Consider the following 20559-nt stretch of genomic DNA (forward strand, 5'->3'; position numbering starts at 1 on the left):
AAAGCAAATCCTGGGTGTGGGGCTCAGCTTAATAGCATATGCGTTTCAATTGAGCACCACATGTTTTGCAAAAAATTGTAAAGGTTGTCCAGGTAATGTTGAGGAGATATATGATTTGCGGACCGGATATACATCCCATAAGCGGCTATGGCCCTGGACATGGTACGGTGAACACACACATGTCACCAAGCAATACCATCGCTGGGAAAGAGATAGAGCATGCTCTTTCCCCATACATACTGCTGAGTAACATGCCTCACTACGGTAAAGGGAGGGGTGAGTAGCTCTCATCCCTCCACCTCTCATGCTGAACATGTGCTACATCCCTGTGACAATTGGATTTTCAAATAAAACTTCATTACAATAAAACTTCATTACAGACTCATTGCAGTCTGGGACTAAAGTAACATCCAGAGACCTTCACCAGAGGGGTCCGTCTTTAACTAGGGATCATCTGTAAGTCAGGTGTCCTTGGGGACTGCCTTCAAAATATCAGTCTATTATGAAGCTTATTGGCCAAAGTGAAACTTTTTTTTTTGTTTAAAAATGTTTAAAATGAAACCTGACTTGAACAAAGACGACTTTTCGATGACCTTTTCTCTTTATTTCTATATTAAGCAGTAAAAATAAAGTGAAATAATTTCTGTTTTAAGCCTATAAAAACGACCGGCTACTAATAAGAGCAGGGAAGTAGTTAGAGGAGCCAGCGTACTGCTCATCATTTCCAGAGGTGAATAGGAAAGAAACATTACAGACAATTAAGGATGTGAAAAGTCCCGTAACTCAGACATCCTTCTGTCTGCCGCAGACGTGGTTAAGACGTTATTCTTCCAATCAATACAACTGGCAAGAACCTCCTCGCATTTCAGTTCAGAGAAAACTTGCTCATCTGAAATGTCAGCGCGCACCACTTGCAGTTTTTAATTTGTTTAGATTTCGAAGCTCATTTGGAAGTTGTATACAGCGCTAATTGCAATCAGCGCACCGTTCCCATAGAGATGGCAACACAATTAAAATGGCAGGCGACGCAAGATGCGCTGTTCACAAATGAACCTGTTTGTTGGTGTTTCCAATTACCTGCTGATGCAGGCGGTCCTGCAATTCTGAGATGAGAAGCTTCAGCTTGAATTAAAGTTAACCAGTAAATTAACTTTAAGGAATATTTCAAATCCATCCAATGTAATCTCACGGATTACCCAACAAATTCTGTTACTTTTTACACCAAATCAGAATGCATTGTCAATGCCATATTTATCCTTAATCTCTTCTTAATTTGTCTTCATCCTTTACTTATTAAAACTTCCATTAACCTCCAAGTACACAGCGAAGGGTGATTTTCTCTCATTAATGTATGTTTTACTGTTAATAAAATGCTATTTCCATAATATGTTTACTAATAGGGTACTAACAACTTAATGATTATGTTTTCTTTTTTTCCCCCCTCGAAATTATAGCGGCATTAGCTTTTAGCTAATCCAAAAAAAAATCTGCAAGAATTACTTTAAGACATATTTAAAATGTTCCATTTTATATATCAGGGAAATAAAGGCTTGCAGTTCAATGAAAGCTGTATGTTGCCTTCTGGAGTTTTCTTAGTTTTCTGGAGGACAAGGCATGTATAATTCCCACTTACTGTGATGTCTGAATTCCTCACCATTTTGGCTGTGACAGGGCAGGGACTTGGGCGGCAGTGGGTGTCACATGTCACATGTGTCTCCAGCAGAAATCCAGGGAAGAGTTTAGCTTAAATCCTCTCCAGGTTAGACCTGGTCTAAACTTGTCTGACCTAAAGGAGATTGCAATGCAAATGTATAACATGGAGAAAAGGCACACTGTTGCAGATGTTACAATGTCAACAGTGCGGACCATTAAGCCTGGGCCATCTCCAGGTTTCAGTAGTCCTCTGGGCAACAGAGCCTCAGTGTGCCCCTTTGCAGTGAACTCATAGAACAGCAAACAAAATTCAGGAATTAAAACAGTCTCCTGTTTCATAAAATATTCCCTAGTTTATCCTACCAAACAGCCCCCTCATGGTTATTTTATATACAGCCCCCTTCACCACCATGGATTGCTTATGTACAGCCTTATGTGGGACCCCCAGCAGCTATGGGCCCAGGCACTTGCCCAGGTATGCCTAGTGACGGCGCCAGCCCTGCATTGAGTCACTTTATCCTTGTACTGGTAAAGACAATCTTCAACACAGTGGGGCACATTTACTTACCCGGCCAAGGAGTTCATCCAAATTGTATTGTTCGGACGATCATACACTCTGGCGCGATTCACTAAGATCGTGCAACCGATATCTTTGATGTGTTGCTTCCCCGCTCAGGTCCGCCAGAGTTCATCTTCTTCTTCCCGGTGTATGTAAGTGCATTGTCTTGCGACATAAATTGAATGTTAAATCCCGTGCTCAGTCCGAATCAGTCGGATCGTCCGACGGACAGCCCGCCCTCACCCTGAATTCTGTGGCATAAAAGCCAGTCCCGCTGTGCCAAAATCTGATCACATGCGACACAATCCCCTGCTAAATCCCTGTCACAGCAGAGCAAATCCTGAAAATGTCGGGAAGTCCGACGGAAATGTGATCCGCGGACCCTTAGTAACTAAGCCCCAGTATTTTCAGGGTTTCATCATTGCCATGAAGTACACTTAGAAAGAGAGTTGAGACACATCAGAGATCAGAGATGATGAGATCCATGAGATGTATATTATACACAATGATACAGCTCTCCTACATCCCTGCTATTCTACTACATTCTAGATCTGATGTGCCTTCCTCCCCAGATAAAGAGCTTATCTGTCTGTAACTTGTAGTTCTCCTCACGCTACTGCCGGCAGGAACTCAGTTTATGTATCAGTGTGTGAGCTCTGTCCTGGGCTGCAGGGGGCGGGGCTGGAGTGCAGAGAGAGAGAGAGAGTAACTCAGCTCCACAGCCGTCGCACAGAAATCCAAGATGGCTTCCCCGACCCTAAGTCAGAAGTTACAGAGTCGTGTCCAGGGGGAGCTGAAATTGTATAAACCAGGACTGATAGGGACAGGTTGGAATTATACCTGTGAAATGCAGTTTTTTGTTAATAACAGTGAGTTAGAGAATGTGTTATTTTGTTATCCTGAATATATTTAACAAACTTGTCTTCGTGGGAATACCCCTTTAAGGTCACTGCAGACTGTTTTAACAAGTAGAGCACTTCTTTATTGTTTTCTATGTGTTGTTTATCCTTTGACAAAGAAAAAGCTTTATCTCTGCCTGACCTTGTGCTTCCCTAAAAAGAATATTATTACATGGACTGCAGTGTAGCGTGTTTTTTTCTGATAAGAATTTGATAATAAAGGTTTCGTTTTACATATTGCATTTGAATTTTAGCAACTTTTTAGTTTATATTCAGGTTTAACTATCCGAAACTTAAATGTTGTTCATATGGAAAGTTGTATATAGAGCTAAATATTCTAGAATGGATGCGATTTTATATCTGAGACCAGAATAAGTCAGGACATTGTCCCTGGCACTGTCACAGTTATTCTTTTCCTGACTGTAACTCTTCTGTATTTTCCAGTAAAACTATAAGAGCATGGGAGTTAGAGAAAATGGTAACACAATAAAAATAAATAAAAAAGCAGTAAATATTTCAGAAATAATGAAATGATTGGAAGCTATTACTTTCTTACTGGAAGCAGAACTCTTCATGACAATTATACACTTCCAATAATGTGAACATTTATTCTATAATCTGTGTCTTTATAATTTTACACATTACTCAATAAATTCGGGTTTCATGTCATCCTCATCTGGCGCAGAATACGCTACATTCAAGACAATGGTTTCTTATTTGCAAGTTGTATGTTCTCTCTTAGTATTTAGGGGTAGAGGTACAGATGCTGATACGTTTGTTGAATAGTTACTATAAATAATGTATCCCATGCTTATTTTTGGTAATGATAGTTTGGTTTGATTCCTGGCTAGAAATATAAAAAATTTGTCATTTTTGTCATTTTACATTTTCTTTGGGGTTTATTAGAAATTGTGATAGAATTCTGGGGCTCTGACCACTGGGACCCATAGGAATCATTAGACCTTAACCTTCCCCATACAAAACTTGACTTCTGGGATTGCTCCCACCTTGGTTATCTCCAACCACAGCTCCATAGTCTTCATTGAATACCCCAGGATAACTTACAAGAAGGCAGATTCTTTAAAGGAAACCTACCATGAGGAATCTATCATCTGCATATTACATTGCAGAGGAAGGCAGGAGGAATCTACTGTCAGATCTACTTCTGATATTAGATTCCTCATGGTAGGTTTCCTTTAAAGGAAACCTACCACTTGAAGTGGCAGGTTTAAGAAGAAAACACCGAGCACCAGCTCAGGGTGAGCTAGTGCCGGAGCTTATTTTTGTTAGTGTTTTAAACCGCTGTATCACGGTTTAAAACACTTTTTAAACTTTATAGCCGGCGCAGGGAGGTGAAGGAGAAGCCGCGTGCATGGTAAGCGCCTCCCTGCGCCGGCTATAAAGTTTAAAAAGTGTTTTAAACCGTGATACAGCGGTTTAAAACACTAACAAAAATAAGCTCCGGCACTAGCTCACCCTGAGCTGGTGCTCGGTGTTTTCTTCTTAAACCTGCCACTTCAAGTGGTAGGTTTCCTTTAAGTCCCATTTTAGTTCCCTAGTTGCTGCTGTTACTAGTCAGATTACCAGCCATTATACACTCACCGGCCACTTTATTAGGTACACCTGTCCAACTGCTCATTAACACTTAATTTCTAATCAGCCAATCACATGGCGGCAACTCAGTGCATTTAGGCATGTAGACATGGTCAAGACAATCTCCTGCAGTTCAAACTGAGCATCAGTATGGGGAAGAAAGGTGATTTGAGTGCCTTTGAACTTGGTTGGCATGGTTGTTGGTGCCAGAAGGGCTGGTCTGAGTATTTCAGAAACTGCTGATCTACTGGGATTTTCACGCACAACCATCTCTAGGGTTTACAGAGAATGGTCCGAAAAAGAAAAAACATCCAGTGAGCGGCAGTTCTGTGGGCGGAAATGCCTTGTTGATGCCAGAGGTCAGAGGAGAATGGGCAGACTGGTTCGAGCTGATAGAAAGGCAACAGTGACTCAAATCGCCACCCGTTACAATCAAGGTAGGAAGAAGAGCATCTCTGAACGCACAATACATCGAACTTTGAGGCAGCAGCAGGCTACAGCAGCAGAAGACCACAACGGGTGCCACTCCTTTCAGCTAAGAACAGAAAACTGAGGCTAAAATTTGCACATGCTCATCGAAATTGGACAGCACCTTGTTGAATCTATGCCACGAAGAATTGAGGCAGTTCTGAAGGTAAAAGGGGGTCCAACCCGTTACTAGCATGGTGTACCTAATAAAGTGGCCGGTGAGTGTATATCTGTAAGAATTGGGAGTCTGTGGCCCTCTGGACCACCGCGGGAGGTGGTACCAGCCGACCTAGGCCCGGAGTCTAAGTGGAACCCCGGTGTTCACCAGAGCCCGCCGCAAAGCAGGATGAACTTGCTGCGGCGGGATTCCACCAGGTCGTTCCACAGGTGCGACTAGGCCCGCGGTGGCTGCCAAGGTAGTAATACAGGAGACACCACTCACGTCAGAAATCGCAGGAGCTGGCACACAGGAACGCAGGACCACAGGGATGGACTGGCACACAGGACCACAGGAATGGACTGGCACACAGGAATCACAGGATCGCAGGAATCACAGGAACGCAGGAATCACAGGAACGCAGGAATCAGAGGAGAGCTATCTCTTCATGGGAAGACTTGTAGATCCAGCAAGGGCAATAGGAAGAGGCTGGAATTTAAATCAGGCCAGCGCCAATTATTGGCGCACTGGCCTTTAAATCTTAGCGAGCTGGCGCACGCACGCCCTAGGAGACAAGACAGGGATCGCGGGAGCACCCGTGACAATATCTTTCTACTCCTATCTCTAGGAAGAGGAGAAAAGCAGTGACATCATTTATTGTCAGTAGTGATGTAATGATGGGTCAGTGTTATCTATTTAGAGGTCATTGTACAGGGAGGGGGAGGAGATAAGCTGTGACATCATCTTTTGTCAGTAGTGATGTAATGATGGCTCAGGGTTATCTATATAGAGGTCATTGTATAGGGAGGAGGAGGAGATAAGCTGTGACATCATCTATTGTCAGTAGTGATGTAATTATGGGTCAATGTTATCTATATAGAAGTCATAGTACATGGAGGTGGAGGAGAGTTCAGCCGGGCACCGGAACACGGAGAGGCATGGGTGCACCCGCGATCCGAGACAGGGATTGCGGGAGCACCCGTGACAATATCTTTCTACTCCTATCTCTAGGAAGAGGAGTAAAGCAGTGACATCATTTATTGTCAGTAGTGATGTAATGATGGGTCAGTGTTATCTATTTAGAGGTCATTGTACAGGGAAGGGGAAGAGATAAGCTGTGACATCATCTATTGTCAGTAGTGATGTAATGATGGCTCCGGGTTATCTATATAGAGGTCATTGTATAGGGAGGAGGAGGAGATAAGCTGTGACATCATCTATTGTCAGTAGTGATGTAATGATGGGTCAGTGTTATCTATGTGTTATCTATATAGAGGTAACTGTACAGGGAATGGGAGGAGATAAGTTGTGACATAATCTATTGTCAGTAGTGATGTAATGACGGGTAAGTGTTATCTATATAGAGGTCATTGTACAGGGGGGGGGATAAGCTGTGACATCATCTATTGTCTGTAGTGATGTAGTGATGGGTTAGTGTTATCTATATAAAGGACATTGTACAGGGAGGGGGAGGGGATAAGCTGTGACATCATCTATTGTCAGTAGTGATGTAATGATGGGCTAGTGTTATCTATATAGTGGTTATTGTACAGGGAGGAGGAGGAGATAAGCTGTGACATCATCTATTGTCAGTAGTGATGTAATGATGGGTTTGTGTTATCTATATAGTGGTCATTGTACAGGGAGGAGGAGGAGATAAGCTGTGACATCATCTAATGTCAGTAGTGATGTAATGATTATTTATTGTCAGTAGTGGAGGCAATGATGGTGTTTAGAGATATTATTTTCTACTTTAATACAGTTTATGATGAAAATGAGACAACTGCAGCACAGAAATCACTTACAGAATTAGCGAGTATTATTATATTATTAAGCTAACTAGTTCTTTTATCGTATATAGACATGTGACATATATGCCATGGTAACATATTATAAATGATGATTTAACATTTTTCAAAAATGGGGCAGATTTATCAAGCTGTCTGAAAGTCAGAATATTTCTAGTTGCCCAAGGCAACCAATCACAGCTCCCCTTTAAAATATTCATGAGCACTGGTAAAATGAAAGCTGAGCTGTGATTGGTTGACATGGACAACTAGAAATATTCTGACTTTCAGACAGCTTGATAAATCTGCCCCACTATGTTTTAGTTATCTATCATATTGTCCTACTGCTACATACTGAAAGTGTGAGTACCACAGCATTATGGATAAGCTCTGGTAAAGCTTCTATTCTGGTCCCTTAAAGGTGACCAACACCAGAAATAGAGCAGATATACTCTTTGGGGGTAATTTATCTTAATTTCTCTTCCAGTTTTTCTGTCTTTTTTGAGACATTTTCTGGTGCATGACAATTTTTGTGCCTTTTTGGGGACATTTTGAAATGTCCGCCGGACATTTGTTTTTCGTCAGTAAGGCACATTTATCTTCTATTCAACATTTATCATTTCAAATTGTCTAAAATTTGAAAATAAACATTTTTTGGTGTAAAAAACTCTAGACTAAACCATACTTGAGGAAAACTTGGCTGATTTTCATCAGACTGGCATCTGTTTCTGACTAGGAGATGTACTTTTACTACTGCAAGGGAAGTTTTTTATAAAGCAAAACACTGCTATGCGAGCCCAGGCCGAAGCACATGGCTTGGTGATCAATTACACCCAAGATAGGGCCTGCTCTACCTTTTGGGGCTCAGCCACCCGTCTCAGTGCTGAGAGACATTTATTAAAGCATTTCCACCAGTTTTCTGTCTGACTTTGCCCTAAAAAGAACGTGCAAACTGCTTGTACATGTGTTTATAAAGTGTCTGAAAATAGACATATTTGTATATTCACACAATTTTACACACATACACATATTTGTGCACTTATATGCGCACATTTATGCTATGATATATACTTTTATACACTTACACATTAGCTGCTGACCATATGGGTGAAGTGCAAGGCAGAAACTAGGGATGAGACATTCCTATTTCTGTCATTCTGCTGTCCCTTCCCTCTCCCTGACTTTTTCATATCTGAGATACCGATTCATGCTGTGTACTGTGATGATGTGCACTGTTATATAAAATATATATAATGGTGTATCAGGTCTGATGCCGGGCTCCCTGACACTGTGGGCCCCATAGCTACTGCTATGGCTGCTACTACTGTAGTTACGCCCCTGTCAATAACTTTGCGGTTTGGGTCCACTCAATGCTACTCAGTAGCATCACTTGCATTCCTATGTTAATGGTAATATGGTAATATCAGGACACGTTAAAATCTCTGCTACATACTAGTAACACTGAGTTCCATCTATTTTTTAATTTAAATATAGAATACATCCAAAGTTTTATAATGACTTATGAGGGACTGGTTATCATGCTGATCTCTGACATATATCCCGGCTTACTTTTCAATTCTGTCATTGCAATGTGACAGCATCAAATAAGATTTAGACAGGCCACGTTCTGAGCCTTTTCCGGTAGCCCCATAATTAAGAGAGCGCTAACCACTAAAAGTCATTAAACCCAGAGCATCAGTATAATGGGCAGGCCTTCATTTTAGCAAGGGCATTGATTTAATTTCTATTGCTATGTTAACGGATGGATGGTTAAATTGGAATCGCTTTCACATTGTAAAATATTCACTTTTTTATCCCGAGCTCCTGTAAAGCGAGAATTTCTTGCTGACACGTTTGAAAAATCCATCAGCAGAATGCCCACTAAGTTTGTACATGTTCTAATGAGAAGGATCTCTCATTACAACTTGTATCTGGAGTTGAGAGAGAAGCTTTTTTCAGCACAGCCTATTGTTAAACCGTAAGCTTCAGCAAGTTCAATAAGCCCCGCAGAAACCCTGTGATTGACCGCTGAAAGACCAAAGCCAGACTTTTGGAGAAATATACCATTAATTTTGACCTCTTGGGAAATGTAATCCTATAAAATGTCTTTGTCGTCTTCGCATCAGCCAATGCTCTTTCGTTCATCTCTGCGAGAGATATCGAAGTTGAATAACTGCTTTAGATGTAATGTAAATTATTCAGAATGGGCTGTACTTTCTGTATCTAGATGTTACAATTTCAGCTGACAAAGTAACACATGAAAATACAGAAATCTTGTGGGTGATGTGACTCCATCCATCTGCAACGTACAGCAAATACCCAACAAATACTGTTAAAATTGCCTGCGCAATTCCATGAATATTTATGGAGAAGAGGTATTACTATGGATAGAAAAGTTCGGTTACATGGTTCCTTGCGAAAGGAAGACAAAGCCTTTCCAGATTAAGAGCTATTCCAGAAGACTGGATGGATTTCAGCCATCGATGACTGAATTTATGTTTTATGTTGCAGCCATAGATGACTAAAGTTATGTATTCCGCATTTTTTATCTGCTTTTGTTTTTCCATGTCCTCACATAACTTTGCTGTGTGTCAGGTCTAAACTATCTCCCTGGAAGAAAAATACATAGCTGTTCATCCTGATCTTCCGACCTTAACCCCTAAACGACCAGGACCTACCGTATATACTCGAGTATATGCTGACCCGAGTATAAGCCGACCCCTAATTTTGACACAAAAAAACTGGAAAAAACTATTGACTCGAGTATAAGCCGAGGGTGGGAAATGCATTGGTCACAGCCCCCCCCCCAGTATATACCCTGCCAGTCCCCTGGAGTATATAGCCTGCCAGTCCCCTGGAGTATATAGCCTGCCAGCCCCTCTAGTATATAGCCTGCCAGCCCGCTCAAGTATATAACCTGCCAGCCCCCTCAAGTATATAGCCTGCCAGCCCCCTGGGGTATATAGCCTGTCTGCCCCCTCAAGTATATAAGCTGCCTGCTTGCCCCCTCGAGTATATAGCCTGCCTGCCTTCCCCCTCGATTATATAGCCTGCCAGCCCCTCCCGGTCCGTCGCAGGCACCATGACGTCAGCCGCAAGCTGACATCATAGTGTGTGCCAATGCGGCTGACGTCACGAAGACTGTGACAGACCAGGACCCGATGTTGGAGCCGCGATGGATGCCGGGGACCGTCATAAGGTGAGTTTAGTTTTTGATTTTTCCTTGACTCGAGTATAAGCCGAGTTAGGGTTTTTCAGCACATTTTATACTCGAGTATACATGGTATTTTGTTTTTTTTTTCTTTTTTCACTCCCCACCTTCAAAAATCCATGACTTTTTCATTTTTCCATGTAAAGCGCTGTGTGAGTTTGTTTTCCGCCAAACAAATTGCCCTTATAGTGACAGTATTTAATATTTCATACCATTTACAGTTAGTAGAAAAAAAATTTCAAATGCTGTGAAATTGGTGAAAAAAAGCATTTGCGCCATTTATTGTGGGCTTATATTTTGTCTTTCACTATGCGCCCTAACTGATATGTCTACTTTATTCTTTGGGTGGGTACAATCATGGGGATACAAAATTTATATACGGTAGGTTTTATAATGTTTTCATACATAAAAAATTATTCATTTTGCCATTTTCTGGAGCTAATAATTTCTTCATACTTCACTGTACGGAGCTGTGAGTGGTGTCATTTTTTGGGAAATGAGATTACGTTTTCAATGCTACCATTTTGAGGACAGCACAGACTTTTAATCACTTTTTATAACATTTTTTATATTTTGCACAATGGCAAAAAAGTGGCATTTTCAACTTTGCCCACTATTTTCTGTTACAGGGTTAAACGCTGGGAATAACCATTATTATATTTTGATAGATAGGACATTTTGGGGCGCTGTGATACTTAACATGTTTATGAACTTTACTGTTTATTTATATTAGTTCTAGTTGAAGGGGGGTAATTTTAAGTTTTAGGTTTTATTAATTGATTTATTTTTTTACTATTTTTTTGACTCCCCAGGGTACTTTAACCCTAGATTATCTGATTGATCCTAACTAGAGATGAGCGAGCACTAAAATGCTCGGGTACTCGTTATTCGAGACGAACTTTTCCCGATGCTTTTTCAAGGGGACCAAGGCTCTGCACAGGGAAGCTTGGCCAAACACCTGGGAACCTCAGAAAAGGATGGAAACACCACGGAAATGGACAGGAAACAGCAGGGGCAGCATGCATGGATGCCTCTGAGGCTGCTTAATCGCACCATTATGCCAAAACTATGGGCAACAGCATGGCCATGACAGAGTGACAGAATGAAGCTAGATAGCATCTAAAACATCCAATAATTGACCCTGACACTATAGGGGACGGCATGCAGAGGCAGCGGCAGCAGCGGCAGGCTAGAGGGTGGCATGGCGACATACCCTAAATGGACTCAGGCTTCAAACCAATGGGTGGCAGAGAGGAACCAAAGGAGGTGAGCAAGAAGCGCTCAAATAATATCGGTACATGATAAAAGTTTGCCAGTATATTTTGTGGATTACACAGCAGGGTGGCGACAAAGTTAACATGGAAGCCATGAAAACAACCCAAAATTCTGCATGACACAGCTCGTTTGATAAGGGGACCATGTATGGAGGCAGTGAACTAGTAGTAGATTAAAGGTGCTGCAGTTAAAACTATGTTAGTTGGATCTTGGCATGGAGCTGGCGCTCCGCTGCCAGGCGAGCTTTCGCCAATCCAAGCCCGTGTCTCTAGGCTACTCCCCAAACAGCACTTCTAAGAACCTTTTGTATAAGATCAAGTGTAGTAGCGTTCTTATAAGTTTAGGATATGGCGGGTGAGGGGAATGTAAACAGATGCGCAAGAAGCGCTGAAATAATATCGGTAAATGATAAAAGTTTGCCAGTATATTTTGTGGATAACACAGCTGGGTGGCGACAAAGTTAACAACTTTGATGTGGAATCCATGAAAACAACCCAAATTTCTGCCTGACACACCTCGTTTGAAAAAGGGACGATGTATGGAGGCAGCTATATGGACGACTTTTGGAGGTAGCAATGGAGACAACGTGTGGAGGCTGCTATGGAGACAATTTAATTTGGATAGTGCCTGTATGTGGCAGTCCAAAAAAGTTTTCAAACCAGAGGAGCAGGTAGGTGGCCCTCCAGAAAAATGAAATAGATTGAGTGCCTGTATGTGGCAGTCCAAAAAAGTTTTCAAACCAGAGGAGCAGGTAGGTGGCCCTCCAGAAAAATGGAATAGATTGAGTGCCTGTATGTGGCAGTCCAAAAAAGTTTTCAAACCAGAGGAGCAGGTAGGTGGCCCTCCAGAAAAATGGAATAGATTGAGTGCCTGTATGTGGCAGTCCAAAAAATTTTCAAACCAGAGGAGCAGGTAGGTGGCCCTCCAGAAAAATGAAATAGATTGAGTGCCTGTATGTGGCAGTCCAAAAAAGTTTTCAAACCAGAGGAGCAGGTAGGTGGCCCTCCAGAAAAATTGAATAGATTGAGTGCCTGTATGTGGCACTCCCAAAAATTGTTTAAAACAGAGGACCGGGTCGGTGGCCCTCCAGAAAAATTAAATGCATAAAGTACTATAGCTAGAGCCAGTGGGCCCTGTCAAAAAATAGCCAGTTTCCTCTGCTTTACTGTACAAAGAGGAGGAGAAGGAGGAAAATGAGGAGGAGTGGATAAATTATTCAGGTTGAGCTTCCTTCACCTGGTGGAGATTGGAAATTATGAGAAATCCAGGCTTTATTCATCTTAATAAGCGTCAGCCTGTCAGCGCTGTCAGTCGACAGGCGTGTACGCTTATCGGTGATGATGCCACCAGCTGCACTGAAAACCCGCTCGGACAACACGCTAGCGGCAGGGCAGGCAAGAACCTCCAAGGCGTACAGCGCCAGTTCGTGCCACATGTCCAGCTTTGAAACCCAGTAGTTGTAGGGAGCTGCGTGATCATTTAGGACGATGGTATGGTCAGCTACGTACTCCCTCACCATCTTTCTGTAAAGATCAGCCCTACTCTGCCGAGACTGGGGACAGGTGACAGTGTCTTGCTGGGGTGACATAAAGCTGGCAAAAGCCTTGTAAAGCGTACCCTTGCCAGTGCTGGACAAGCTGCCTGCTCGCCTACTCTCCCTCGCTACTTGTCCCACAGAACTACGCACTCTGCCGCTAGCGCTGTCAGAAGGGAAATACTGTTTCAGCTTGTGCACCAGGGCCTGCTGGTATTCATGCATTCTCACACTCCTTTCCTCTCCAGGGATGAGAGTGGAAAGATTTTGCTTGTACCGTGGGTCCAGGAGAGTGAACACCCAGTAATCGGTGCTGGAATAAATTCTTTGAACGCGAGGGTCACGGGATAGGCAGCCTAGCATGAAATCTGCCATATGTGCCAGAGTACCAACGCGTAAGAATTCACTCCCCTCACTGGCCTGACTCTCCATTTCCTCCTCCTCCAACTCCTCCAACTCCTCTTCTTCTGCCCATACACGCTGAACAGTGAAGGACTCAACAATGGTCCCCTCTTGTGTCTCGCCAACATTCTCCTCCTCTTCCTCCTCATCCTCCTCCACCTCCACCTCCTCCGATATGCGCTGAGAAACAGACCTAAGGTTGCTTTGGCTATCAACAAGGGAATCTTCTTCCCCCGTCTCTTGTGACGAGCGCAAAGCTTCCGACTTCATGCTGATCAGAGAGTTTTTCAACAGGCCAAGCAGCGGGATGGTGAGGCTGATGATGGCGGCATCGCCACTGACCATCTGTGTTGACTCCTCAAAGTTACTCAGCACCTGACAGATATCAGACATCCACGTCCATTCCTCATTGTAGACTTGAGGAAGCTGACTGACCTGACTACCAGTTCTGGTGGAAGTTGACATCTGGCAGTCTACAATCGCTCGGCGCTGCTGGTAAACTCTGGATAACATGGTCAGTGTTGAATTCCACCTCGTGGGCACGTCGCACAACAGTCGGTGAGCGGGCAGTTGGAGGCGGCGCTGCGCTGCCCTGAGAGTGGCAGCATCTGTGCTAGACTTCCTGAAATGCGCACAGATGCGGCGCACCTTCGTGAGCAAATCAGACAGATTGGGGTATGTCTTGAGGAAACGCTGAACTATCAGATTTAACACATGGGCCAGGCATGGCACATGTGTCAGTCTGCCGAGTTGCAGAGCCGCCACCAGGTTACGGCCGTTGTCACACACAACCATGCCTGGCTTCAGGTTCAGCGGTGCCAGCCACAGATCAGTCTGCGCCGTGATGCCCTGTAATAGTTCTTGGGCGGTGTGCCTTTTATCGCCTAGGCTCAGCAGTTTGAGCACCGCCTGCTGTCGCTTAGCAACGGCACTGCTGCTGTGCCTAGAGCTACCGACTGATGGCGCCATGCCCACGGATGGTAGTTCGGAGGAGGAGGTGGAGGAGGGGTGGGAGGAGGAGGAGGCATAGTAGGCCTGAAACACCTGGACCGAGGTAGGCCCCGCAATCCTCGGCGTCGGCAGTATATGACCAGCCGCAGGGTCAGACACGGTCCCAGCCTCCACCAAGTTAACCCAATGTGCCGTCAGCGATATATAGTGGCCCTGCCCGGCAGCACTCGTCCACGTGTCCGTGGTCAGGTGGACCTTGTCAGAAACGGCGTTGGTCAGGGCACGGATGATGTTGTCTGACACGTGCTGGTGCAGGGCAGGGACGGCACATCGGGAAAAGTAGTGGCGGCTGGGGACCGAATACCGAGGGGCGGCCGCCGCCATGAGGTTGCGAAGGGCCTCGGTCTCTACTAGCCTATAGGGCAACATCTCCAGGCTAAGCAATCTGGAGATGTGGACATTAAGGGCTTGGGCGTGCGGGTGGGTTGCACTATATTTGCGTTTCCGCTCCAGCGTCTGGGGTATGGAGAGCTGAACGCTGGTGGATGCTGTGGAGGATCGTGGAGGCGACGATGGGGTTTTTGTGGCAGGGTCCTGGGCAGGGGGCTGACTATCAGCTGACACAGGGGAAGGAGCAGTGGTGTGCACGGCCGGAGGTGAACGGGCTTGTTGCCACTGAGTGGGGTGTTTAGCATTCATATGCCTGCGCATACTGGTGGTAGTTAAGCTATTAGTGGTGGAACCCCTGCTGATCCTGGTTTGGCAAATGTTGCACACCACAGTCCGTCGGTCATCCGGTGTTTCCTTAAAGAACCTCCAGACTTCTGAAAATCTAGCCCTCGCCGCAGGAGCCCTCGCCACGGGAGCTTCACTAGTTGACACATTTGGCGCTGATGCACCAGCTCTGGCCCTGCCTCTCCGCCTGGCCCCACCACTGCCTCTTCCAACCTGTTCTGGTCGAGGACTCTCCTCCGTCTCAGAAGCACTGTGTTCACCCGACCTATCAACCCAGCTTGGGTCTGTCACCTCATCATCCTCCTATCCCTCAGTCTGCTCCCCCCTCGGACTTCCTGCCCTGACAACAACTTCCCCACTGTCTGACAACCGTGTCTCCTCATCGTCGGACACCTCTTTACACACTTCTTCCACTACGTCAAGAAGGTCATCATCACCCACAGACTGCGACTGGTGGAAAACCTAGGCATCGGAAAATTGCTCAGCAGCAACCGGACAAGTGGTTTGTGACTGTGGGAAGGGTCCAGAAAACAGTTCCTCAGAGTATGCCGGTTCAAATGGCAAATTTTGCTGGGAGGGGGCAGACTGGGGGGGAGGAGGCTGAGGTGCAGGAGCTGGAGGAGTGCCGATTTCGGTGACATGGGTGGACTGCGTGGAAGACTGACTGGTGGACAAATTGCTCGAAGCATTGTCGGCAATCCACGACATCACCTGTTCACACTGTTCTGGCTTCAACAGTGCTCTACCACGAGTCCCAGTAACTTCAGACATGAACCTAGGGAGTGTAGCTCTGCGGTGTTCCCCTGCTCCCTCATAAGCAGGTGGTGTCTCACCCCGCCCAGGACCACGGCCTCTGACCCCTGCAGTAGTTGGACACCCACGTCCCCGCCCTCGTCCTCTACCCCTAGCCCTCGGGTTAAACATTTTGAAAATGAGAGTTATAACTTTAATTTTTTTTTAACTTTTTTTTGTGTTTTTTGTTTTTTTTGTGTTTTTTAGTTTTTAAAACCAAACGATGCTATCCTATTGCTATGGCTATTTTCTAGCCAAGTATGAAAGCACACTGCTATGCCAGATGAGATGACGCTGAGTTATTAAAAAAATAAACGTAAAATAAAAAAGGAAATGGCAGACTGTGCCTAATTGAAATCCAACCCCTAATAAATTTTCCCACTTCGGTCTTTGCGATGGATATGTGCGTCACTAAGCGCAAAACACAGCGGTCGCAAGTCTCACTACAAATTGCTCACAATTTGCTAGTAGATGCACTGCAGCAAGGACAGCCACCAGCAGATCAACCAGAAATCAAATATAAATAACGCTACTGTAGGCGTAAGTAAGCCGTTTGGATTCTCCGATGGCTATTTTCTAGCCAAGTATGAAAGCACACTGCTATGCCAGATGAGATGACGCTGAGTTATTAAAAAAATAAACGTAAAATAAAAAAGGAAATGGCAGACTGTGCCTAATTGAAATCCAACCCCTAATACATTTTCCCACTTCGGTCTTTGCGATGGATATGTGCGTCACTAAGCGCAAAACACAGTGGTCGCAAGTCTCACTACAAATTGCTCACAATTTGCTAGTAGATGCACTGCAGCAAGTACAGCCACCAGCAGATCAACCTGAAATCAAATATATATAACGCTACTGTAGGCGTAAGTAAGCCGTTTGGATTCTCCTATGGCTATTTTCTAGCCAAGTATGAAAGCACACTGCTATGCCAGATGAGATGACACTGAGTTATTAAAAAAATAAACGTAAAATAAAAAGTAAATGGCAGACTGTGCCTAATTGAAATCAAACCCCTAATAAATTTTCCCACTTTGGTGTTTGAGGTGGATATGTGTGTCACTAAGAGCTAAACACAACGGTAGCAAGTCCCCCTGCAAATTCCTCACAATATGGTACTAGCTGCACTACTAGTGCCAGCAAGCCCAGCCACAAGCAAACAAAAAAAAAAAAGTATAACATTATTGTAGCCCTAAGAAGGGCTGTTGGGTTCTTGTTGAATCACTCCTGCCTAACACTATTCTAATAGAACACCCTAACGCTTTCCCTGACCAGCAGCAGCTCTCTCCCTAGCGGCATCCAGACACAGAATGATCCGAGCAGCGCGGGCAGCGGCTAGTCTATCCCAGGGTCACCTGATCTGGCCAGCCAACCACTGCTATCGACGTGTAAGGGTACCACGTCATGCTGGGTGGAGTGCAGAGTCTCCTGGCTTGTGATTGGCTCTGTTTCTGGCCGCCAAAAAGCAAAACGGCGGGAGCTGCCATTTTCTCGAGCGGGCAAAGTATTCGTCCGAGCAACGAGCAGTTTCGAGTACGCTAATGCTCGAACGAGCATCAAGCTCGGACGAGTATGTTCGCTCATCTCTAATCCTAACGTAGTATATGGGGATTTCCATTGCACATGCTAATGAGATGGCTAAATTCAGACAGCCTCGGAACTTTGTATGTGGGGTGTCTCTACCAAGGGATATAGTGGGATCTTTTGAATGACTCAGGGGTTGGGGGGTGTTGTTGAGTTATTCCAGGAGAGTCTACAGTCAACATTATGGGGCACATTTACTTACCAGTCCCGATCCCCGCTGTGCGTTGTTCAGTGAGGATTCGGGTCTGCCGTGATCCACTAAGATCGTGCGTCCAATTTCCTGCATGTGTCGCTTCCCCTGCTGAGGTCCGCCAGAGTTCACCTTCTTCCCAGTGCATGTGAGTGCTGATCTTGCAACACAATTTGCTTTTTAAATTCTGCGGTTTGTCCGCATCAGTCGGGTTGTCAGATTTTGTGTCACATGCAAGCCGGCACCAATGCGCCACAATCCGATTGGGTGCACCAAAAAACTGGGGAAATTCAGCGCAAAACGAAAAAAAAACATGAAACCCCTTGAAAATGCGCTGTTCGGACCCTTAGTTAATTTGCCCCTATATGAGGACTGTATAAGCAAGCAGTGGTAAGGGCATTTAGGGAAGTATTTGGACAGTATGGGGCAGTGATAATGACATATGAAGGGATAGACACAGAAAAAATATTAAAAAAGATACTTTATGAAAATGCAAGCAATATACAAATTGGTCAATAAGAGAATGCTGGCACCCCTAATACTCTCAGAATTGTAAATGTGACTTAAAAGTGCATAAAACATAAAATATATGAAAAATGTAACAAATACCTACCAAAACCAGTTGCCAGTTACAATTGTAGTCCAAGGCCTGGATGAAAATTGGTTCATGTGCCCTTAATTGAGCTAACTGAATCACATTTTTCAGCACAAGTCTGCAGAAACAATATCAGGTGAGAGAGTGTTATATGCTCCGATGTTTTCTCACTCTTAAGAACACTGGAAACAGGGAACAGAAAATATGTCTTTGACAATATGTTCTGTAATTTGGCCACACTGTGCGAGACTATTTGCTGCATTATATCAGTCACATAAATAAAAGCTTTTAGAGACAATTCTCCATCTTTGTCTGGGGTGTGTTATGTCTGTGCGTAGGTAGAACATGAAGGCCTGCTGAAACGTTACATGTCTTTCCTTGCAGCTTCTTTTTTCACTGCTTCCTAATGGCAACTTGTAACTTTTTTATTTTTCCACCAGCAGAACTCTCACTGAGCAGGTAATAATATAATAGATGATGTTTGTAGATCGGGGCATTATGAATGTGCAAATATGAGTGGATTTTAATAACTTCTTTATTTTCATTGTAAGATGGTTTCAATGGAATAAAGGGTTATTTATTGCCTTTTTTTATTATTTTTTTACATTTTGAATTTTGTCACAGGAGGGGACTGAAAGGTGTGATACCCTGATTGCACCTGCATACTGCAATATGCTGATAGTGAAGTGTGTTAGGGTACAGTTAGAAACAGAATCAAAGCCCATGGGTGCATGCCATGACCCAGTCGCATGGGCATTTCTGTGGAAATGCATGTGATCGGTAACCAGCACGACCCCATGCGCTTTGATAGCGTTTCTAAACATAGTCAAAGAGGTATTGTGTGACCAGGTCCTTATGCCTGTAATCATACAGCTGATGGTCAGTGTAGTAGGTTCTACCATGGCAGGACCTTATGTAGGGTTAACTATGCCAGGCCTCGTGGCCTTAACTAAGCCACCAGCTGCCGTGGCAATGCATTAGCACACTTTCTTTGTGGCGCTGTCCATATATGCTGGGCTCCTGCTGTGATCAGATAGGCTTTGCTTCTGACTCAATGGGACAGATTTACTTATCCGGTCCATTTGCGATCTGTGTGGAGAATTCGGGTCTTCCGGCGATTCACTAAGGCAGTTCCTCCGACGTCCACCAGGTGTCGCTCTGCGCTGAAGTCCATCGGAGTTCACTGAAGTACACCAAGCCGGGCCGAGTGCAGGTAAGCGCGTGTCCATTTCCGTCGCGTGCACGCCGGCGCCGATGCACCACAATCCGATTGCGTGCACCAAAAACCAGGCAATTCAGGGAAAATCGGCGCAAAATGGAAACATTTGGGAATCCCGCCGTAAAAACGCGATTCGGGCCCTTAGTAAATGACCCCCATTGTGGTTGGGGGTTAATGAGATTAACTGACTGTGGTCTTACTTTTCTACTGCAATTGATCAGTTAAAAAAAAATGTGTTGCACTTGCATGTGTGTCAGGGTGATACATGCCCATAGACTTGAAAACGGCATTTTTCACATTCACGTCATGTAAGCATAGCATTCTAAGAGTTTCACATATGTTAAAAAAAATGCATGTGTGCATGAAAAAAAAATAAAATTGTGACAGAGCCCACTGAATACAATGGGACAAAGTACAGTGCGAGTTCTGCAAATCAAACATCCACATCCAGAACTCATAAAACTCACATGAAAAACGCTAGTGTGAAAGGGAACTTAGTGTTTACCTCTCATTTTTACCCTGTACCCAATGACCATAGGGGCAGCAGGAAGAACTAGATTTATAATAATGTGACCAACCATTTAGGTAATGTCAGGGACTGTGTTACCCAAAGACTAGTAATATTGGGCTGCTCTATTCGATCTGTTATTGAAAAATAAGAGGGACTCCACATCATTATTTCAATAACTTAATCATTTTACAATGTTTGAATATAGACTCTTAACCATTTTTCATAGCAAACTTTTTATTGAAATACACCTGAGACATACAACCCAAATTGACCATTTAATAAAAAAAATATATATAATGGGCAACAAATCAATGCAATACAGAAATACTCTGACAAAAATAAATAAAGCAAGACATTAGTTAATAGGAACCAAACAATTATTATAATTACCTATTCTGCTCCAGATTTCATTATTTTATGCAGTAAACCAGCCAATAGGATCCA

Source organism: Engystomops pustulosus, chromosome 2, assembly GCF_040894005.1.
Source record: "Engystomops pustulosus chromosome 2, aEngPut4.maternal, whole genome shotgun sequence".
Classification (NCBI taxonomy): domain Eukaryota; kingdom Metazoa; phylum Chordata; class Amphibia; order Anura; family Leptodactylidae; genus Engystomops; species Engystomops pustulosus.